Raw genomic sequence first — 24,528 nt, forward strand, 5'->3', positions numbered from 1 at the left:
AAATAACAACCCTGCTTAGTTTTGGGAGAATGACACACAAAGGACTCTGAGGAAGCTGAAGAGAATGTGGTGAATAATCCACAACTTCTAACTCCAAAGGCCATATAGAAAAAGTGTTGAAGAAAGAACAGCAAAGCATAAATGCTGTGAGATCCTGAGTGCTGCTCAGGCATTAAGATAACTGATAGAGACATGTTTACATCAGCCACAGAGATGTGCCTGGATCCCAAGTGAATGAGATCCCATGGCTATAGTTCTTGTCCCTCTTCAGCTTTTCTCCTATTTCTGACCCTCACTCATTACAGTGTGGCAGCCATAAACACTGAAGGAACAGGAATTGTATCTTTCTTTACTTTTCTTAAGCATGCAGTCAGTGAGCACTAGTGCATGGACTGCTCTGTCTCAAGCTGCTGTCCATGCTCCATCCAGAGCAATGAAGCAAGGGTGTTCAGGCTAAACAGAAAAGGTCAGGCTGTGGAGGAGGGAGGAAAGAAAGAAAAGGAAAATCAGACTGTGTAGATTTCAGTAAGTTCTGGACTACCCTGGTTTCTGTTTGACAGCTGGGGTCAATGTTGGTCTGCCTGAATAGGCCCCTTTTGTACAAGATGGATGGCTGAGAAATCTGAAAGACAGGAGGTGAGAGAAGATGTTCCTGATGATGGTTTGAGAATGAACAAGACACCAAGCACCTGAGAGCTGTCACTTTCCCAACATCCCACCCTGCTGAGGGGATGCAACAAGAGAAATGTTCAGGTGATGTCTTATATTGTCTAGACACCCACTGTGGAGACAACACAACTAATGACCAGGCACATCTTCTTGACTCAGCCATCCTTCAGGGTGGAACTGAGTGATCATTCCCCTGCTAGGTTTCCACTATCACCCTCCTCTGTTTACAGGGACCATTCCCAAGGGAGGGAGTGGATCACTCAGCCCACACCACTTCCTGAGCTCTCACTGTCACTGCTGAAGTTCCCCTGGGGTTTCCCATATCATACATATCAACTGCACTGGTGACAGACCTGCTAACTCATTATGTACAGATCTCGTGCTGTCAGAGTCCAGCCTAGATCTCAACCAAGGCCTTTATGTAATACTAAAAATATTAATGGAACAAATCTTGGAAGAGAAAAAAACGCAGACTGTGAGAAAATGCCATGAAAAGTCAGAGCTGGTGGAAATGATCCTCAAGGAACCTTCTTCCAGAAGAAACTGAAGCAGTGCCACGGGGGAGGCAGCATCTCTAATCAGCTTTCTGGAGCAGGGGATACATCTGTCCTTGCTATTGGCTTCATGGAAATGCACAGTCATTAATAACAACTGGTAACGAGGAATCTGGAGAGCCTCCTCCTGCACAGCTGCGTCTGCAGCACACACACATCAGCAATCGCTGAGACAGGAGAGGGAGCGGCGCCTGACAGATCGCTGAGAGCAGGTCCAGGCTGGAGTATTGGCAACTCTTTAATCACTCAGGTGGTAAATGGGAAATGGATGCGGTGGAGCACACCACAAACACAGACCATCCGCTCACCTCTGCCTCTAAAGGTGGAGACAAGCCCCTGTCTGGCAGCAGGCAAGTCCCCGTGGATTTGCAGCAAGATAGGAGGGAAGAGCAGTGAGATGCCCATTGTTTGGAGCAGCAAGGACAAGAGGGAGGACAGAAAAGCTGCAGCTGTGACCTCACAAAGGCCTGGCATGAAGTCCCAGGATCTGGGAGGGAAAATGCTACTGGACCTTGTGCTTGAATGGTTCTCACACTGGGCAGGACCACGATGAGCAAATATGGTGATGCCAAAGGATGGAGACACACTGAGAAGAGAAGGTGTGACAAACAGAAAAGTCAAAACTAGTGCCTATGGGTTGAATTAATACCTCTTCACCACTTTGCCCAGTGGAAGGTGGTCCTGCTGCCATGGCAGGAGGGGAGCAGCAGCCAGGTGAATGTGTGGTGCTCTGGCACAGTACCTGTAGGGCCCGAGTGGCCCCTGGGTTGCCACACTCACCCCACAAAGGTCCAGTGCCCTGTGGGTGCAGACAGGACTGTAAGCCCAGTGCTGTGCTTTTGGACCATGGGTAAACAAGCTTTCATGGAAACACAGCAGAGACTGACAGACCTGGCCGAGTCACCCACCCTGGCTGTCCACAGACATGGCTGGAGGTCGCCTCTTACAGACTGCAGCTTTGTCACTCTCCATTATTTAATTGATAATTTATCATGCCATTCCAGACAGAGAAGAGTTCCCATTCGTGCCACTGTTTGTTCCCTGTCACATAGTCAATCCCCCAGTCCAATACACCAGTTATACTCTTATTTTATGAACCATACCTTAGGGCCTAATTAATGCAATTAATCAAACTTTTACTTAGGCAGGCATATCTTCATTTCTCCACTGACTGTCTGCCTGGACAGCTGGGTGTGTTGTCTGCATAGTATTCATCATCTTAAGCCATTACAATGCTCTGGAGTGCACTGAAGGGTGTGGGGAGGGGACTGTTGGTGACTGAGCACTTCTGACCAGGTTTCAAATACAGACACTGAGAGCAGATCCTGCTCTGCATGAAGCCAGTCACCACGAGGGGAAAATCCAACCACTCAGCACCAGGGAGCTGTGGGAATGCAGAAGTGGTTGGCTGGAGAATCAGGCTCTCAAAAGCAGGTCTCTGTACCACCTGGAGTGTGGCTGCAGTCCCCACAGGATGTGCTTCCAGCACCTCATCCATCAGCACAGCCTCCATCTGCCTGGGGGAGCCACTGACCAGATTGTACAAAGGGCACATTGCAGGACTGACATCCTGCTGGGGCAGGAAGATGATGCTTTGATCTCTTCTGCTGCTTGTAGCCAGGACATGGGCTTAAGGGCTTTGCTAGAATGTTGGAAGGGAAAAAAAAAAAGGTCTATGTACCTGTAGGACAAACCTAACTGGCATTAGGTGAGCGAGAGCATGAAAACTGATTAATATCTGGGATCCTTCAAGCCTCCTTACTCTTCCACCTTTAATGCTCCCTACAGGTGACATCTACATCCACTGGCCACAGGGAAAGGGGAAGGTTCCAGCAGAGGTGGGTATCTAGATGGCTCCACACAGTCTGTGTGCTGACTTTCTGGCATGTCTTGCTGGATCTTCTGTTGACCACCAAAACAGAGTTTCAAAGACACTTTTGACACCTCACTCACAGCAAACTTGTTCAAATCATCACTTTTCAGAAAAACCTCAGTATAAACATTTCTTTGTTAAAATTATGGAGGAACATCAGTATATTTTCAGGTCATTCTTGTCAGCAGATGAAAATCTAATGATAATTGGAAGGGTTGGCCAGAAATATAACAGTGATTTTGTGAAAAAAAGGCTCATGAAATAAATTGTCAGTTGGGACAACTTTCTAAGAAGTCATTTCACATCAGATATCCCAAAAGATCACTTGCAAAAGTCACAAGTAAATTTTCCTATAAAACCAAATGGCTTTATTGTCTTTAATTATCTGTAAGAATCTAGAAAGTGACTTACAAGGGGTCTTTTGCCACCAAAAAATCATCATCCTCTATCTTCACCTAAAAATAATAAATATATGAAGATATGAGGATAATCCTTTAAAGAGTCTGAAATGAAGTGAACATTTGGCTGAGTTGTGACTTACTGATATGATGGACCTTGATGGAGTCGTGGTTATCAATAACTATGTCCAGCCCTCAACCTGACATTCAAAGGTGGTTGACAAGGTTATCTCCTATGTCTGTAAACACTTAAAAATGTGTCAGGACTCACCATGGTGTTGCGTGCTTATAATTTACATACTTTTGAAAGCACCACCAGGAAACACCAACACCAGGGATCACAGACTCCTGGATATTTATAGTGTTTCCCACAAACTGACATCCATTCTTCTGTCAAAACAAGAGTAAAAAGAACCCTTTCCATAGCTGGCAAGTTGATAAGGGAGAACTTTAAAGAGCCAAGCAAAGCAGAGTCATAACTAAAACCAGTTGAGATGTGTTGCATCACCACTCCACATCATCTCAAGGATCATGCCCTGTAATGTGGCAAACCAGAGAGTGGGTCACTTCTGTACAGAGGTGACAGCCACAGGCCCAGGATGTGTCCTGTGACAGCATCTGGACCCAGGCTGGCAGTGTGGCACTTCTTGACACTTCAGTGGTTTGAAACTACAAAACTTAAGATCTGTTATCACACTTGGTATGGGAAAAGCCCAACTGATGTTCACTGGTCATGAAAAAGCCACTGATCTGTGCATTAATTGGTTGTAACATGGTTTTGTTCTTTGCAAAACAGGGTAGGTATGTTTTGCTATTGACAACATCACAGCTGCCTCAATAAACCTAATGAGATGGAAATGCTTCAAAGACTGAAAAGATACCTCTCAGATTTTACCCATAACACCACAGGGCCACTGTGGGCTGGATCAGCTCTGTTTTTCAAGGACAGGAACGTCTCCTTGCTCATGCAATAGAATTAATGCTCACTAAGCAGCACTGCCTATTACTGTTGGCTGGTGAACAGCTCTGAAATACAACTTTTAAACTATCAGAACTAGGAGGATACAAAGAGATGGAAGAACAATAACAGTCTGTAAAGAAGTGGAGGGGAGGTTCTTAAAACATCACTTTCCAGAGCTTTAAGGAGTTGTTCCAGTAACTTTCCAGTCATTGCATTGTGGCAAAATATCACTAAATACAGTCATAATGTCCAGTATAAGAATCTTCAGCAAACTTTCAAAGCCATGGTATGTGTGACAACATGAAATTCTGGGATATACCACAAATTCAGTTATTCCAGAGAGGTGGCTGAAGAACTTGCTACTGTGTAGTTGTGGGACACAGATTAAAAAGCAGCCTGAGCTGGTAAGTGAAGCTGCACATACAGAAAATTTTACCAAGTTCATAAGAAGCTGAAGCAACTATTGCTTGTATTCAGCATTAACCTGCAATGACAAGCATTTAGCTAAGCCTAGTTTTAAAAGATATACTGCTGTCTAGGAATTCAGTTCCTGGTCAGACTAAACCCAACATAAGTGACAGCAGTGTGTTGTAATAATGATGTCATACTGCATCATTTTAAAGGAGCCTAAATCAGTCAACACATGGGCTCTGTCCATTGCTGGGCCAGATTTCATGTTATCAGCAACCACAGCCTCACAGTGTTGTTAAAGCACTCTGAAGCACCAGGATGGAGAGAGATTTTGGTGGATTTCTTCACTCTTCACTATGCAGGAGAAGCATTGCCGTTCTCATGAGTAATGGTAGATGCTAAGGCTAGTTTTGGACATGGAGCTTTTATCCATTTCTTAGAATGCAGACATGGAGGAACAACCACAACTAGTCATCAGTGAACCCACTGCTTGGCATTTTAATGAAAACAGGAGCTGGAGACACACAGTTGATGTGGCCAAGTACAGCCCCACACAGATGTCTTACAGGAAAAGAGCAGGAAGACACACCAAGCTGCTCTCTTGTTGTGTTTGAGGCTACAGTATTTCTGCCTCTTCCTGGTTTTGCCCTTCACCTCCTACCTTCAGTTGGACCTGAAATCTAGTGAAAATCCATCAGTTTTCCCTAGAGATGGTAACTGTGGTACTTAAGGTCAAATTCCAATTCTGGAGTGAAGAGCCCAAGGCTCTTTTCCCTCAGTTTAGCTTTTAGGTAGGAGTATAAAATTGATCCCCTTATGGCAGAGGTACAAAGGAAAGTGATGGCTGAGGGAGGTGAGGAGACCACAATGCCAGTGGGAACACGCCCTAAAAGTTAGTTGGAAAAGGCTGGGATACATGTTAGCCTTTCTGGTGCAGCCACAACCATCCAACTCCATCTAAGGGTGACATGCCTTCTGTAGACTTCAGAGTGTTTTTTCCATGGGAAGGATAACAAGAAGAGCAGATCGGGCTCTCAGGAATGCTTTGGGAAAGGAATCTCTTTCTTAGCTCTTGGTGCCATTAACACAGGATCTTTGCAGAGCACAGCCTTAGTCCATAAACATCATGTGTCCAAGGAAATACGTGCCTCAGCAGTTTATACCCCTTGCAGACAGCCAGGGCTGAATCTGTGTCACACCATGGTGACAGACTGTGTGCCACTTGGCATCTGCCATCTTTCAGGTAAGGCCCTGACCACAGAAGGCTGCAGATCCAATTGGCCTCATTTGTATTATCCCAGAGCAGACACCAATGTGGGCAGCTCGGCCTGGGTTACTCATGTGGCATCAGAAATGTCACTGTACCTCATCAAAGCAGTGATGTCCTCCATGGCAGAGGCTGGAAACCTTCCTGCTTTGTTTTAACTGGTGGGCACAAGTAGGTTTCAGGGTAACTCTCAGTCTGGCAGATACCTCCTTGCAGGCAGACACCCACTGTGATACAAGCACCAGCAGTCTTGGGAAGCAGATATTCCCTGCAGGGCTGTAGCAAGGATATACAGGGATACGTGGCAGCCTCTGGAATAACCAGTACCTAACTCTTGAGACAGGGAGGGAATCTCCAGGAGTGGAGCAAACAGAGAGATAACTTCACCTTTTCATTGCCACTGCCAGTAAATGAGCTGTCTTTTCAGCTGCTTATTACCAGGAGCATGGAAAGCATCTGCATAGTGTGAGCATTTACATAAGAGCAAAAGCCCAGCCCCATCCTGGGGAAGTCTTGCCATGGCTGCTGCTTACAAAGGATAGGCAGGGATATTTCCAGCCTGTATTTTCAGATGCTCTGGAAGAAATGAGCTGTCCTTACTGGAACCACCTTGTAGCAGTGTCATGGAGCCACACAGCTGCCCTGCTGCTCCTCAGCTTCCCCACCCCAAGGGTTTATAAATCTCCATCTGGCAAGAGAGGGGATGCCAAGGATGGCACACGTTGGGGCCAGGGCTGGGTTTCCACCCCACAGCCATGCGAGCAGAACTCCCCAACAAGAAGGCACCATCATCACTGCTAGCAGCTCAGGGATGCAGGAGAGGCAGAGCTGCTGTGACAACACCCCTGGTGCTGATCCAGCCCTGCTCCTGCCCTCACATGTCCCCCACTGCAAGGGCTGCAGCAACAGCAGAGCTCAGGCTGGTCCCAAAGGCCTTGGTGGTCTTTCCATCAGCTGAGCCAGCTCTGGCTCAGCCCCAGAGGGACCACTTTTCCGATGACTCACAGCACTGGCCAGGATGAGATCATAGGAAAAGTGGCCAATGTGGCCCTTTCCGTGACAGAATACACGCAGGCAGGCGCCGGGCAGGACCTGGGTGCAGGCAGGGGCTGCCAAGGTGTCTCCAGGCTGGGCACATGAAGCAAGCCGGGTGCTGCTGCTTCTTTGCTCTGCTGCCTGCAGCTCTCCTGCAGGGTGGAAACAGCTCCCTTGGAGCATGTAGAGAAAGCTGTGTAGGAAAACAGGCAGGGGCAGAGAGAAGCTGAGGGAGAGTGCTGGAAACACTGCCCTGGATGAACTGGTCCCTCATGGGGTGGCAGCTCTTGGAAAAGATGATATGAAATCCCATATTCCCTGATTTCTTGTGGTCTCCCTGATCCTGAAGGAAAGGAGTCAGTCTCTTTCAGGAAGGCTTCTGCTGCTACTTGCCTGGCTGGGGGCAGCTGTGGCAAGCACAGCACATCCCTGCCACAGCATCCAAAGTGACAGCAGCATGTGCCAGAGGTGCCGTGGGCTCACCCTGGCTGACTCCTCACTCCCCAGGCACTGACAGCAGCGTCGCCATATCAGGCTGGAATGAAGGGCAGGGTTTTAGCCCATGTTTCCAGGAATTTGATGCCTGATTCCCTCAGAGGGCTTTGGCCAGGGAGTGTCTTGCTCCCTGAATAGCAGAGCTGAGTGGCAAAGGAGAGGTTGTGTGCTCCAGCACACATGATTTATAGACAAGCCTGACCAGACTCCTCCCTGCAGGACACCTCCTTGGTACTCCTGGTCTTTCAAAAACCCTGTGGTTATTTTCTCTCTCTTCCCCTCTCATTTTGCCTGCTAACTTCCCAGTCCAACGGGTATTCCCAGATGGCCAGAGATGCCTCAAGAACACAAAGCACAATGCTCATGGGACGGAGCTGCAGGAACCATGAGCTCACCACAGCGTGGGGGCCAGCACACACCGTGTGACCAGCCCCCGCTCCACCGGCACGGCCTCCCGGCTGGCACGGGCAGGGCTGTGCTGCAGAGACATCTGTGCTGCACAGCCACAGCCATGAGCAAGGGATTGGATCTCCCAGGGCCTCTCTGGCTGGGGCTGGAATGACTATTTTGGCGCTGCCCCGTGGAGCTGGATGGGTGCCAGGGCAGGAAAGGCGCTGGCGGGAGGTACGGGCAGGGCTGCAGGATGGGGGTCACACTCTCCCTGCAGAGCCAGCGGGGTCGGGGGCCTGTCCCCGAGGAAACTGCCTGCCAAGGACTGCGGAGGGCAGCCGCAACTCGCTCTCTATTAGCATTCCGCGGCACTGCCACCGCGCGAAGGAGAAAGCCACCCTCGTAAACACAAGGAGAGGAGATAAAAGCACTTAGCGCAGGCTGGTGAGCGAGACAGAGGCACTTCGGCTCCTTGTCGTGCTTTTGTAGTCTGGCTGCAGCCTTCCAGCGCGGCACCGCCGCAGGTTTGCGCCCCAGCGCTCGGCACGGCGGAGCCGCTGCTACGCCTGAGCGGCACTGGCAGAAGTTCCCCAAAGGTTAATTGATGCTGCAGTGCTGCAGCCACCCTGGAGACAGCCGCCTGCCAGCAGCTTCGCCCTGTCAGCTCTGTGCTGGAGCTTCTCCTCCCTCCGCAGCATCCTTCCCCGAGGTGGATTGCCTCCCTAGCGGCCAGCGCAGCCCTCCCACCCACGGGGGGCAGTCGGCGGGATCTGCATCTCCCCCTCAGGCACGGAGCTCCTTGGGCTCCGGCACTGGGATTTCTCCCAGGACCAAGAGCTCTGCCAGCAGCAGGAATCATCGCCCCCATAGCCCCTCCTGCTCCTGTCCCCGCAGACAGCAGTCTAGCAGGCTCCGTGCCCTGCGTGCCAGGGTCAGGAGGAGAGACATGCAGCCCCAGAAGTCTGCGGTAACGCTGTCCCCACCTCACTGCGATGGTCTCCACGCCTCAAAGCTCTCCACTCGCACATTCCTTGCCTCATAGGCAGGGGCAGCCCCACTCTAGCAGCACAGCCTGACACTAAAACCTCCCGGTAAGATCTCCTGGTAATTTCAGCGGCTGCAGAGCACATCAGCAACAGTAATTAACCCAATGGAGGACAAAGGATGGCATTCAGTGTGCCCCCCGTGCCCATTACCCCCTCTGCCATCAAACCCTCTGCATCCCCTGGGTACCCAGGGATGAAGGGATGCAGAGATCCTGGGCTGTGCATTGAGGCAGCCTCAGAAGAGAGAAACAGACTGTGCATTTCTACTTGAACAGCTTGTTGGGGGGCACAGCACAAGCCTCTAGCAGGGAATTCAGCCATCCTGAGCAGTCATGAGACCAGACGGGGTGGCCCTGCCTTGGTTTGTACTGGAGTGGCCATGCAGGAGGCCTCTCCTCACCTGTATTTCTAAAATGTCACATGATGTCAGCTTGCTTCCCTGCCTGCAGGCTGTAAAAAATAACCTCGTCTCTGAGAAGTCATCCCTCTTCAGTCAGTATTTTAATTGTCCTGGACTCTGCCCTCTTGTTTACCTCCTCAGAGCTGTAAAATAAGTAACACTGGCCTTTCCCCCTCAAATCTGAAGGACCTTCCTTTGTTCTTCCCTCAGGGCTGGATAGCTTTCTCATGAGAGACAGATCATTAAGCTACAAAGTCCAGCAGCCCCCTCCCTACAGCAAACAAGGTCAAAATTCAAAGCCCACCAGGATCTATGTGATCCTGATCATTTTTACAAGCACAGTGCCCTGGATGAGGGCAGTGGGAAGGCACTTCATCTCACTGTGGACGTCCCCACCTGCAGGAACTCACAGCCTCACCTGTAGACAAGGCCCAGCAAAATGATGAGCCACAACCTATGGGAGCCCAAGGGAAAACGCTGCTCAACTTAAGCACCCCAAAAATACCATGGAAAACCACCTTTACATCCTCGGTGACCAAAAATAGAGTTAAGGAATAAAGACTCTCGGCAGCAGCAGCTCTGCATGTGTGTGCACAGCTGGGGCTGTGACTTCCCACGCCCCAGCTGTGTTCCTCCTCTGGAGAGCTGGCATCTGCAGTGGTCACTTTGGCCATGCCCAAGGGTGCTGTGGGGTGCAGGGGTACAGTGTGTGGCCCCAAGCACAGGGAGCCACTGCAGGACCCGAAGGGAAGGCTCCCTCAGCTTTTACATCCATGACAGCTACAGAGGACAGAACATCCCCCTGCCACTGACACACAGGGCTTTCCAGTTTGGGCCAGCAACAATGCATCACTGGCTGGACAGCCAGCTTCCAGCACAGGACTCCTTGATGTGGGTGCTGTCAGAGTCCACATTCCATGCCAGCCCCTTCTCAAAGAGAGAGCTGGCTCACCCTCCCTCTCACTCTGTGCTCTCTGGGCTCTGCAGCAGAGCAGTGCTGGGACAGCCTGGCATCGCTGGCCAGTTGGGATGGGAAACTCTGCAAAAGAGGCTTTGTAAACTGCACAAACACCAGCCAAGGAGCCAGTTTCTTCCTTCTCCTTTGTACTCTCAGTGCATTCTGGCAGGGACCGGTGTGTGCATGGACTGACGGCTGCAGCTGGTGCTGGGAGAACTCTGTCTCCTGCTGAAACACCCACAGCTCCGGGGCAGGACAATGCAGGAACTGAGCAGAACACAAAAACGTTCTGCAGCAAGCAGACCTGATCCACTCACCAGGGGAGAACAGCAGTGAGCACCTGGAAAAATCAAAGTTCTCCCAAAGAACTGAGCTCAGCCTCACCTCCCACAGACCACCGCATAACTTGAGGGACCAGGACCTGTTTCAGATGCCCTGGGAGTGTGAATCTCTCACAGATCTGTGCAAAGCTTGCACTGACAAGAGAAGTCATGACTGAGACAACCTCGGCTTTGGAAGCCCTGATTTTTCTTGAGAGGCTGTCCAGAACCCCAAAAGCAGAGAGCTTCCTGGTGCATGTGATCCCAGGTGACAGCCCACAGGTATTCCCAGTCCTGTGGTGGAAAAACCATGCCCAGAACCTGTGAGCTGGAGGGCCTCCTTCTGGTGGGAGAAATTTCCACTGCCTGCCTCTAACACGGCTAAACTGTGTATTTTGGGCCTCGTGCTGGGACGTAGTTGCCCTTGGTTCTCTCATGTCCAAGGCACTGAAATTCAGTCCCCAAGAGATCTCCTGCTGCAGGTCTTGTTCCTGCCTGGGCTTTTCAAAGGCACTGATTGATACCATGGCTGAGCAGCACAGATGTGGTGTGTTTGTGGAGCAGGTCAGGAGGGTGATACATTTTAAAGATGGCAATCAGAAGCACATACAGTTGTCTCCTGGTTATGATCAGAGGCAGGTTTTTTTACTCACAGAAGAACTGGATGGAGCAGTAATGAGTGTCCTTGGAAAAATCCCAGCCCTCATAAGGGCCAATTTGGTGTAGAATAGACCCCAGACCTTAGTTTCTCAACGAACACTCCAGCCATAAATTTTCTGTTCCTTTAGATAATGGGAAGTGATGTTCACTCCTCACAATCCTCTGAATGTCATTGCTCTCACAATGGGGGCCAAAGAATCAATATTCCCTATTGCATGGGGTCTCCTGGAAGGAGACATTTTTGTCCTAGAACACATTATTCTTTTCCATCCAGTGAGCTTCAGTTGGCAGATGTCCACAGACCTGTCCCAGGTCAATGGAAAAAGCACCTTTGTGCAACAACAGGAGAAGACATTGGAGCCCACCATTCCAAACTGGCAGCACTGTGGAGGACCTACACAGGGAGCTCAACAGCAAACACAAGGATTATTATTTTGTGCCAGGTGGAATTTCCAATGCAAGTAAACAAGAAAAAGCCTGAAAATGAGGCAGTCTTTTATGGTCATGGGAAGGAGCTGAAGGACAGAGACTTTAGGAAGAGGACTGAGCAAATGGGCAGGTTCTGGGAAGCAGTGAGCACCAAACTGCATTCTGGTTTTTGAGTCTGTACCCAAGAAATTGAGTTTTATATTACTCACAAGAAAATTGATTGACCCAATAGACCCAAAGTTATTAATATTTTTCCCCTCCCATAAAAATAATTCTTCAGGAATCTAAATATTATCTGATGATTCAGGTCAAAGCAGAAAGGACCAGCAGTTCAGACACTAATGAAAGACTGTCTTTAGAGCTGTTCCTTAGCCTGCATTAAGTAAAAAAAAATAACTTCCTTGCTACAGGAACTCTTCTACACATGCTCTTCAGATATTCTGCAACTGCAGAAGAACCCCACTGCCTTGTGACAGCATGCACAGACCATATAGAAATGTGTTTGAAGTGGAAAGGCTCACTGGAAGGACTGTGCCAAGGAAATGCACCACTAATGCACCCACAGAAACCAGATGTAAAATGATGAGAGACAGGGATGAGGATGCCTCCAGCAGAGTCAGGCTGGATAATCCCAGGGGAATAGGGAGGGGGCACATGGAGAAGGGACCAGGTAGACAAGCCACAGGGTGAGTTCTTAGCAAGCCAACCACTCTGTGCACCCGGGCACACTCTGGACAGTGAGTAGCTCACACTGCTTTCACAAGGAGAGAAATGTATTAATTGCTTGACTCTCAGCAGTGGGCAGAAACATGCAGATGAGCAATTAATACATCATCTACTGCTCAGTGATCAGCAGGTGTATCATTTCTTGGGATGTACATTTGTCCGGAGACATACCAGTTCATGCAAGGCAGAAACATTTTCACAGGAAAATCTATAGCACCAGTGCCAGTAGGTTATCTGGGATCAGGATTTCAGCTCCCAAGCACATGAGAGATGCAGGAGTGGCCTGTTAGGGCTACAGGAAAAAAGGAAGTCTGGCATTGCACTGGGGTAGTATGAGAAATTTGGACCAGAATACTGTGCTGCAAATCAAGTGTGACTCAGTTAGGATGATATGACTGGCTCACTCTTCACCCAGTAGAAATGGCCTGATCTGACTCAAAGCCATCTTTTCACAGTGATGGTAAGTTCAGCTTCTTGAAGATCTGATTCCCATTTGCCTGTTTTGTCTCAAAAACAGCTTTTGGAAAGAAGAGTAGTAGAAGAGGAGAGGGAAGATCTTCCATATAAAATCTTTTTTGTTGTTTTTGTTCTGCCTACACACAAAAAGGAATAGACTGCTGGGAGGGAGGGAAAGGAAGAGTTGGAGGTTGCCTTTAATGTTTCTTGGGCCAGTGAGAGGAACAGTGGTGAAGATTTTCCTGCAGATATTGGGATACGAACTCAGACTGTTTCAGAGACAGCTGTCAGGCTGGAAAGATGAGGCAGGAATCCTGGCTGCTGGCTGTGGAAGCTGGCCTTTCCCCCTTGGAAAGATGTGTCCCTCAGGGATATGTGCAACACAGATCCCACAGCTCACCTGCTCTGCTGTCCAGGTGCCCCAGGGAATTTCTTAAGACCTGAAAAAAGAGATTAGCAGCAAAATGTAGCAGCAGATTACTGATGGAAAAGGAGACACAGCAGCCAGGCCCCTTCTTAGGAACTGTATAGCAGATTTGGAGCTTGCCTTAACTTGGAGCAGCTGAACTAGACCAAGAAGAGGGAACATTTCCATTTGTTGAAAGGAGGGAAATTCTTCAGTGAACTGGATGCATTGGCAGGGTATGGGCAGATACCCACAGACAGAGGGAACCTCACACCTTCAGCCCTCTGACAGACCTCTGCTTCTTGAAACTGCCTTGTAGGCGTGGGCAGTACAGCTTGTGTTCAACTGGCTGATGTCCCAGCTCCACCATGGGCTCTGTGGAGGGAAAGGCTACAGTGGCAGTGCAAGATGGAGAGCACTTCTCATCACTGCTGGGAGAAAACATACCCTGCTTCCTGCACACTCCCAGCTCTCTGCTCCCACTGCTCCTTCTCTTATTCTTCACTTCCCCCACTCAACTTCTTGCAGCAGGGACCAAACCCTGGATGGTTCAGGGTAGTTCAGGTCTAAAACAGGAGGCTACAATGGTGAGGAAGAGCAGGAGAGCTGGAGGAGCTGGACAGCTATGTGGAGAAACAGAAATGTTGCTGTGGGGCAACAGAACACCCCAGGAAGTCCTGAGGAAATGAAATTAACTTCTAATTATGGCAATGGGCCAGATATGTAGAAACATATCATGGTTACAAACACAATCCATGCAGAGACCCCTGAACACAAGCAGTTAGGGACTGCAAGGCCTCCCTAAAGCAGAACAACAAGCTTACAGCCAGCTACTGAGCTCAAGCAACTTCTCTTTGTAAACTCCTTTGCCATGGTAGAAAGAAGCCCAGAAAAGAGACCTCAATGCTTTGAAGTGAGCACTGAAATTATTGCCAAGGACTCATGGCAAAAGATCGTGGGAAAAGACTCTCTATTGATTTTTTTTTTTAATCAGTTACTTAAAGCTTCCTCATCTTGGCCAAGGAAATGTAACCATTCACTATTGCCTGCTGTTCAGAATAGCTCCTGCATCCATTCATCATGTACTAGGAGATGTAAGCTACTTGTTCTAGGGTTGTAACTCCATTGGGAAAGTTTTCAGTTAAGGCTATGGCAGCTCTTCAGCTCTGGTTGGATTATATATATCTTTTTAAATCCTCTAAATTATCTACAATTTGGATCTCAATCCCTTTAGAACAGTTGGGGCATTGCAGTTGCCAGCAGGGGCCAACACCAGATGTTGAGAAGCAGAGGTGAGAACCCTTGCTGAAGGAGCTGTGGGACAGATGTCACCCTACACTAGGACTCATCCCAGTCTGCACCTGGCTGGGTTGCAAATCACAGGTTCATTTCATAAACTGTTTCTTTTCCTTATGCTTGGAGACTCTGGATAACTGTAGGTAAATACATGAGTGCCCAGGAGAGTCAGAAAAAGCAGCATTGGAGTGATTTAGGAGATTGTCAACCAGCTGGAGTGCTTGGAAGTGCCCACCTCCACCAGCAAGATGCTACAGGCTGTTCTGGACTCCAGGGGAAGATTTAAGCATCACCAATTCCTTTATGTGGGCTGTAATTCACCTCCAAGAACCAGTGTGAGCTACAGCCTCAGTAACAGCGATTACTTCACCCAGAAAAAGGGTTTGTAGTGATGTTGATCAGCAAGAATCACCACCCACAGAGGAAAGTGTAAGGAATTGTATTCTTCTGTACATGGGATATGAAGGAGATACATGGATAGGGACAAACCAGCCTGGGAAAGGAGTGGTGAAAGAAAATGTGGATCCTGTGCCTGACTCAGCCAGTCACCTTGGGGAAGTGACCTTGGCCTTATCTACACAGAGACAATCAGGCAAGTGAATCTGAATTAACCTTTGCAAATTGGATTAGCTAAACTTCATTAAATTGTCTATGTGGACATTCCTGTTCAGAATTCAAGTAGTCTCCACTCATCCTACCTTACCTCCTGTCCACAATAAATGAGAAAAAGCCAAATTCAGGGTTTTTTCCTCTGTGAGTAGGACTGTCCTTACAACTGTTTTAAGTTCAGTTTAACTAAACCACCGTAACACTGGACTTTCTGTTCCTTCAGACTAACAATCCCTGGTGGTCTTGCATTTCTTTGTCTTCCTACCACACTGTCTATTTGGACAAGAAAATCTAGACTCTCTGGATGAAGGAGCAGCTCTGATTGTATGCACAGACCATGCCTACTGCAGGATCAATATAACCTGTAGATGAAATGTAGCCTCAAGCTGTGCCAGGGGAGGTTCAGGTTGGACACGAGGAAGAATTTCTTCATTGAAAGGGTTGTCAAGCATTGGAATGGGCTGCCCAGGGAGGTGGTGGAGTGGGGATTGTTCAAGAAATTACTTGATGTGGCACTCAGTGCTCTTGTCTGGTTGACAAGGTGGGGATCGGTCACAATTTGGACTCAATAGACTTGGAGGTCTTTTCCAATCTAAATGATTCTCTGAATCTCTTACATAAGTAGTACCAGTGCAATGGAAAAGCTGTTGCTTTAGGTAGGAGAATGTCTGTCTGGAATGGGTTGATTTGAACCCAGATGAATCAAGCCTGATTGAGAACATGCCCTGGTCCATACATGGGACTTCAACCTCCCTGCCCTGGAACTGCAATGGAGCTGGGTACAAGCAATCCAGGAGATTTGTAGAGTGTCTTGAGGACAATTTCCTCAAGGTAATGAATGAGGGAACATGGGCACATTCTCTGCTGGAGCCATGACTCAGAAACTGGGAAGAGCTGGTCAGGAGTGGGAAGGCTGAGGGCAGCCTCACCTGTAACAACTATGAGATACTGGAGTTTCAGCTCTGAAATAAAGCTACAACCCCAGACGCAGAGCAGGTTTCAGCCTGAGTATCTGCTTAACAGAATCCTGTGTGAAACAACCTGGAGGGCCAAGAGGCCAAGACAGCTGGTACATCTTTATGGACCACCTCCTCCAAGCACAGGAGTGGGTCGTTGCTGTCTGGAGGTCAAGTGAGTGAGGCAGAATCGACTATCAGTTAACAGGGAATGCCTAACTGAGCTCAGATGGAAGGGAGTACACGAAAGGTGGAATTGAGTACAGGCACCCTGGGGCTACTGGAGAGGTGTTGTCTAAGTTCTACAGGATACACACACAAAACTCAGCTACAGTGGGATGTGAGCAGCAAATGAGCAAATAAGAGAGACCTGGACCCAGTGACCATAGACCCAGAAGAGCTGAAGTACTCAAAGGCTTCTTTGACTCAATTGTTGTTGCTGAGGTTTGCTCTCAATCCTCTCAGGTTCCTTGTTATAGAATCCAAGTGTTCACAGGGGAGGCATTATCCATGCTAGAGGAAAATTGACTTAGGACACGCTTGAGGCATCTGAACAAACACAAGCCCATAGGAGTGGGTGGGATGAACTCAAGGATGCTGATGGAGATGGCTGATGCCCTGGCAAGGCTCCCCTCCGATCTCTTTGGAAGGCTGTTCCTGAGGATGTTCCTGGGGAGTGGGAGAAGGTAAACCTCACACCCAGCTCGAGCAGGTGAACTACAACCTGCCCAACATCACTTCTCTCCCTGGGAAGGTGATGGAGCAACTCCTCCCAGCTATCGGTGCCAAGCACCTGCAGGACAAGAAGGGAACAGTCAATAGGGATTTACAAAGAACACATCACACCAGACTGACCTGACTACCTGAAATGGCAGGAAAACTGGCTGTGAGGATACAGCATGGATAAGAGAACAGTGGAAGTGGTTTCCCTTGCCTGTAGTAAAGCCTTCAATGCATACTCTCCTTATAGCCATGGAGGGGAGATATGGATCCTATGAATAGAAAAGAAGGAAGCTGGAAAATAGGTTGGACTGCTGCATTCACAGGATGATGTTCAGCAACTCATTGCTGGTGAGACCCTGGAGGGACTGGCACTGAGGCCACTGTTACAGCTTCACTGATGGCCTGGATAATTGGCAAAGCACACTCAGGAAGTTTTCAGATGGCACCAAAGGAAGCAGTGGGGAGGGAAGCACTCGACACCCAAGAGGCTGCAGCTGCTGTTCAGAGGGTTTCAGTGGACTGGAGAAATGGGCAGACAACAACAGCAAGTGCACAGTCCTAGTGGAATAACCTCACAAGGGAACAGGACAGGCTAGGGGACAGCTGGCTGGGAAGAACCTTTTCAGAAAGGGAGATGGGATTCCTGACAAGAAAGGAGTTAAACAGGGGTCAATAGTGTGACTACAGCAAAGGCAACCTACACCTTAAGGTATGTTAGCAAGGGTATAGTCAGCACATCAAGGGGAGTGATAATTCCCCTTTGGTTGGCCTTTCTGAGATTGTTTCAGAAACACAGGGTCCAGTTTGGGGCTTTCTAGGACAAAAAAAAAATTGACAGATTGGAACAGGTCCAGCAGAGGCCACCAGGTTGATCAAGGTATGAAAGACAAAATGAGGTGGGTTTGTTCATGCTGGAGGAGAGCAGGAGGAAGAACAAGCTGCTTTCCAGCTCCCCAAAGGAGTAGAAAAGACAGAAGGACTCTTGGAGGCGCAGAGCAGGGCTTGAGCTAGGGACTCTCTGAGGTCCCTGATAACCTGAGTTGTTCTATGAACTAAGTCTGGGCTTTGCCACCTCAGACACAATGCCAGGCTCACCCACAGGTTCTTGCAGAAAAGGGACGCTCACATCACGATGACCAGTCTACTTCAGGGTTTGAGGATGGTCTCAGTCATCATATTTGGGCACTACTCATGAGGGATAGAGAAATAGTTCCTCTATATCCATGTAATCCTGAAAAGTGGAATAGTAAGCATGTAATGAAGTAAATAACAACCTTTCTAAATTGATTGATCTAATCAAGGAATTGTTCTGATCTCTACTCCTATATAAAGGTGTTTGCCAAAGCTGCTCCTTTGAACTTGCTCACACCTTTCCATCAGTGTTTCCATGTTTGCCCTCGGAGCTCCAGTGAAGCCTGTGAGATGTGTCACTGAATTCACCTTGGCTCACAAGGAGGGTGAAGTTGAGAGAAGCCAAGAAACTTGTTTGGAGACAAGATGAGCACTGTGTTAGGTAGATCATCAAAGCACTGAATGCACCTGCCTTGTGTTCCTGCCTCAGGTGGTTTTACCTGGTTTTTAAACCTGAACATAGTCCACTCTCACAGCTCAGCTGATGGATGGTAACTCATTAAGCAGCAGTAATGCAAGTGGGTCTCTGAGCCCTGCAGACAATTCTCTAAGGACACACAGCCTCTTCTCTGTTCACACAGGGAAATAGCTTTTATTTCCCTGACTGTCCCTGAACCTCTTATTACTCCCAATTTGAAGTTCTTTCCTGGGGCACTTTCAATTGGGTGGATGGAAAAATCAGGCTTTTTTAATCTGTCCTCTTTTTTTTTTAATTTAAGGAGATAATAATTATGGAGATCATTGTGTTGATGCTCCACTAGACAATCAGAGAGGCTCAGCACCGAACTGCTGGCAGCAGGTGGACTGTGAATCACTATCTGCTCCAGTCACCTGCCAGGACTCCCCCACCCCTCCTCAAGCAGATCCATTGATGGGTTGTTGTCTATTTTTTGTTGTTGTTGTTGATTACTGACATAAAAGAAGCTGAAGCAACACAGTTTTAAGCTGAGTATCCAAGTCGACCTCATTAACATCTCTGCAGAGGAGCCCTTTAAAAAACATCAGTCACGGGGGTCTTAAGTGGAAGAGAAACCGTTCTGTGTTTTCTTGATCAATTGCTTAAAATTCAAGGTCGGGGTGCAGAGCAGGGAGGGCTCCCCGCCAGTCACTGCGAGGTTGGGCTGAGGGTTTTTTTGGAAAATAGTGATGCTGTCGTACTGGAGAAAATCCATGTGCTCCCTCAGAGGAGCACTATTGGGAATAAATGCTGGAAGCTGTTCCACTTGAGCAGATGGCTGAAAAACTTTGGCTGAGAAATAAATTGAGTATGACGGTCTGAGGGCCAATCACAGATGGATGAAATTCTAGTGATGTCCCAAATGTCCTGAACATAGAAGGTTCTCTTCTTTCCCCTTTTGTGCTAAAATACCATAGTAGGATTTTTAATACAGACTGAAAAAATGTTGATGGAGTGAGACACAGAGGTAATGGTTTAATGTCTTCTGGATCAGCACCGCATTTACAGGAGCCCTGAGGTTCTGCCACCTCCAGGTCAGCAGTGGAGGAAAGTGCTGATCGTGCATGGACCAGGAGAGCAGGGCTGGAAATGCCCCCACACTCCTCCACACACAGCCTGGTGTCCATGTGCAACACCAGACGTTCAAATATTCCTGCTGAAGACAAGTCATGCAGAACCCTAGAGCAAATTATTTTTTCTTCAGGATCTTTCAACTCTGCCTCAGGGTAGACAGGAAAATTGTGCTCCCAACATGGAGTTAAATGGAGAAGTGTCTAGGAACTCCTTTCCTTGGTTTCAGGCCATCTCCGTAAACCCAGGGATGACCACTGAGCCGTACAACCCTAACAAACCATTCTCCCTCCAGTGCAGCACATAAAAGGCACCATGAGCACTGGGTTTGGAATCATGGGCTCTGGAATCCAACCCAGTGCAAACCCCAGACTTCAACTTATCTCTGCTGAGGCTCAGAAGTGAGATGAGCCACATTTCAAGTGGCACATGTCTTGCATGTCCTGAAAACACCCTGAGCCCAGATCTTCTCTTCTCAATTTCTCAATTGACAGGATGCCATGAAAGCTGGTAAGACATCAGCTGTTTAGTTAGGTTCGTATAGCCTGGTAATCAGCAGCACCCAAGCCCAGCATGATTCCCCAGGGATATAGTCCTTTGCAGTGTGAGGACCAGGGGACAGAGCAATCCTATGCCCTTTCTCGCAGATGAGGTTACACACCCACCCTATTCAGATTTTCCTTGAACAGCTTCCTCCCATTCACTATTTGTCATGATGGGAAAAGCTCATGCACACAAAGGTTGTTATAACCCAGCTCCAGTGTGCAATCTTATGGGGAAACCTCAGCAGCTTCCAACAGGAAACATCATCTATGGTCAAGTGACCAGCTGGACTGATTATGAGGGATTTAATCATTATTTCAGCAACACAGGACACCACAACCCCATGGAGCTGCAAGAAGGGTCCACGCTGCCTGTGGAATCTTGCTGCCAACTTGCATTAGTGTGTGCAATTTGCTTAGGTGGCAGCTGGTGATCTATGGCCAGGTCAATGACAGCTGTGGCATGTAAGACCACACCGTGAGGACTTGACAGGACTCACTGAAAGCTGCACAAGAGCTAGACAGGGTTACAATAATCCTGGCAGCACTGCCTGAGAGCTCTGCCTACGGGACTGGGATGGATATTAAAGGCTGGACTTAACCTGCATCTGCAGTGCCCAGCAACAGCTTTATCAAATGAGCTTATCAGCAATGCTGCTTATTCCTCTCAGCCAGCGGCTGGTATGGGCTGTACTAACCATCCTCAGCCCTTTGTGGCAGGTGCCCCTTTAAAACCCAGTCTTTGCAGTTCAGGGACGTGTTTGGGTTTTTTACTAACATACATTCACTATCATATCATCTTTGTGGATTCCAGTCCAAATAACACAGGAAACAAAAACATACCTCACTAGGAACAGTCTTCATTGCTGAGAATGTAGATGAAGAAATTCCAGTGGGAAAAGAATGTGAAATCTGCTCTGCCTGTGCAGAGAGCAGGACCTTCCCTGTCCCTTGGACTTCAGACCAGGCTCACTCTGCTTTATATTTGCAGGCTGAGCCTGGCACTCAGGGTGTGTTGCTTGGTCCCACACCAAGCTGGTAGAGGAGTTTCAAATACTGGAAAAAACTCTCAACCAAAGACAGCAAAGTTTGAATCCTGGGCTGGGCCCTGCCTTTGCACTGTGGTCAAGCAGTAAGGGGAAGTCCAGGTTTAGAGATGTTCTTGCCACGTGCTTCAAGGGCATAGGTGTAGCTCCCCCAGGACATGGCCAGGGCAAGCAGAGCGGAAGGGTGTGTGACATGCACAGCACAGAGGGTGCTCCACACCTCATCTCATGGGACATGAGCAGGGCCCTTCACTGTCTGTCTTCATCACCAAAATTTGGCATATCAGGTCATGGCTGGGTGTGACCAGTGGTACAAAGGCTCAGCACCTGTCCACAGCACTGACCACTATATAGGACAGGACACAGTCAAACACTTCCCCATGTTATCCTTCCAGTCTGCAATAGTTTGTGATTTAGAGACTTCCTGAACCAGAGTTAAAGTCCTTGTATTTAGTCATCCTCAATGGATTTCTTTTCCATGACCTTGTTTGTGAGTTTGTACCCCCCAGTAAAGTCAGAAATTCAAGTGCTTCATTATAAGCATTTTCTTTACCATTTCCTGATTAATCATCCCCGCCACCACGGTCATTACAGCGGTTCCTAGAGACCAAGCAATTGTAGGGCTCATTGGTCAGGCACCACGCAGCACACAGCCCTCACTGCAGAGACTTACGATGGAGTAACTGAGCAGAACCACCAGTGGGATGTGGGCAAAGTCACATCCCCAGGAGGAGGGCACAGGAGATATTTAGCTACAAGGCACATGCTGAGCAGCAAAGTACTGGAGGGGATGGGGGAGATGTCAGAGGACAGCAAGTCAAGGGGAATAGAGAGTTGACGGTGGAGACACAGATGGATTAAATAGTTAATCTGCATTATAAACAGCATAGGTGAGAGTTTGCTACTGAATCTCTTAATCCAGTTATTACCATGCAACATGGTCATTTCCTGCCCATTCTAATGCACCACTCATCCTTGTGCTTTGGAAAAACAACAGCAGCAGCAACAACAAAAAAGAGACACAAACGAACTTTTTGTGTTCATGCAGTCTGGGATTTTCCTACAGTAAAAATAAACCAACTCTTTCAAGAGAGCAGATCATTGGCTGCCTCATCCATGCTTTGATGTTATAGTTTATGTTCCTGAGTAACTCAGAAATGACAAGGTTGATACTTTGAGGCAAATCTTTTGGACTCCTGCGCATAGTACAGCAGGGCCAAGACACAGCAGATTGTGACCTCACGAGAATTTACCTACATGCAGATGTAGAGAGTTTGAGTGGTGGTGCTGCCATTACCCCACAAGCCACACATGAGCCCGCAAACAGGAGACTCAGCACATGAGAAAATACAAGGGGATGGATGGGAGGATGGAGGCCAAGCTTTGAAAAGATGAGGGCAGAGTGCCATGGATCTGCTCACAAACAAGTTGTGACTCAAAAAGAGGAGGCAAAACCCCTGGACTGTGCATCCCCAGCTGTTAGTGCCTCTTCCCATCCTTAGGCAGACATGGTTCCTTCCCACCCCAGGAAGTGCCAGCACTGCCATAGCAGGTGGTGTCCCACGTGCCATGTCACAGTGAGAGAGCAGCACTACAGTGATGGTGCCATCACTGCTGGGAGCTGACCCAAGTGTGACCCAGCACATCTGAAAGGCAGGAATGGGAGAACCCAGTGTCTTCCCCAGGGCCATGTGAAAATCAAGTGAAGACTCTCAGTGTAGGAGAGGGGTCGTTTGCTTGGGAATGTGAATCTTTGTGACACACAAAGCCCTGAGTCCCTGTTCTGTCTCAAGCTTCTAGAGCCATAGGTACCTGTGCAGAAAGTGCTGTCCTTGAGTTGCCATCCAAGTGGTTTATGTCTCAGTCACATGCCACTGAACATGCTAAGACTTTCATTTCTAAAAGGAGCAAAGCAGGGATGTGCTGCTCCTGGAATTTCATCCAGTTCTGAAGGTGTGTATGAAGGCAGGATGTCTTACAGTGCAACACAGAGACAGGAACTTGAAGTCCAAGACAGAGCAGAGCAGAGCAGATCCACCCTCTAAGATGAATTCAGACAGCACATCTCAAGAAAAAGGACTGGATTTAGCTGCTTTTTCAGGAACCACCTGGGATTTCAACAGGCAGGTTGATTAAATGAGATGGGACCCCCTCCACTGACAGCTCCAGAGGACATGGCTGTGTGGAGGTGCTTGACAAGTTGCCCAAGAGTGCACAGGACAAAGGGATAAAGAGGTACTGCTGACAGTGGTAGTGTGCCCTCTGATCCCTAGGGGACTGGAAGTGGCTCTAATGTCTCCTGAAGCCTTCTGTTCTCCAGGTGAACATTCCCAGTGCTCTCAGCTGGTCTCCAGAGCAGAGATGTCCCAGCCCTCAGAGCATCTCCATGGCCTCCTCTGGACTAGATTACATCCTTCTTATGCTGAGAACTCCAGACCTGGATGCAGTTTGAAGACTTCCCCTAGTGCTGCCTCTAGAGTTGAGCAATGATAGAGAGGAGAATATTGTGCCAGTCAAATTCCTTTGGTTATTATTCACTGCCTGACTGGAAAATTATGTTATCTAAAAAAAGCCGAAAAAGCCCCCACGACCAACAAACCACACTTATTAGGAGCCATTTTCTCACTCCTGCTTGGGAGATTCCTGATTTAAAGCAGCCACATCTTCTTGCCTTACCTGCAGATAGCAGCTGATGTGGCTTTCTGAGCCCTGCAGAGACTGCACCACCCTCCTGGAGGGACTAGGACCTTCTGCCTCCAGGATGGGCACTGGAAGTCCATGGCCAGGAGAGATCTCTGGCTTCCCTCTGTCAGATTTCTGCCTTGGTGTGCAGGGTTGGGAAGGGTGTTTTCCTCCTGAAGGCCAAGGGAAGCTAGCTGGGTGCAACTCTTTGAGTGACTGTCTGTACTAGAAGCGTCAAACAAAGAGAAGAGAAAGTTGCTCTTAAAAAATGAGCCCAACCCAGCCTGATTCCTTAAACAAAAGCACCTGCAAACATCAGCCAAGTACTTGCTGTTGGCAGTGCTGCCTGGAGCTCACAGGCTGTGTCACGGCAGCAGAGCTCTGACAGCACAGCAATCCATCTCCTTTTGCTGGCCTGGGCACCAGTCAATGATCCTCAGCCATTTCTCCAATACTGCAGGCTCACTGCTGTAAGGGGCGTTCTGTGACTGATGCTGGAGGAAGGGATGCTCAGCCCTGCACACAGCACTTGCCTCTCCCCTTCTGCTGCAGGAGAGGGCA

The sequence above is a fragment of the Pithys albifrons genome, chromosome 15, assembly GCF_047495875.1.
Source record: "Pithys albifrons albifrons isolate INPA30051 chromosome 15, PitAlb_v1, whole genome shotgun sequence".
NCBI lineage: Eukaryota > Metazoa > Chordata > Aves > Passeriformes > Thamnophilidae > Pithys > Pithys albifrons.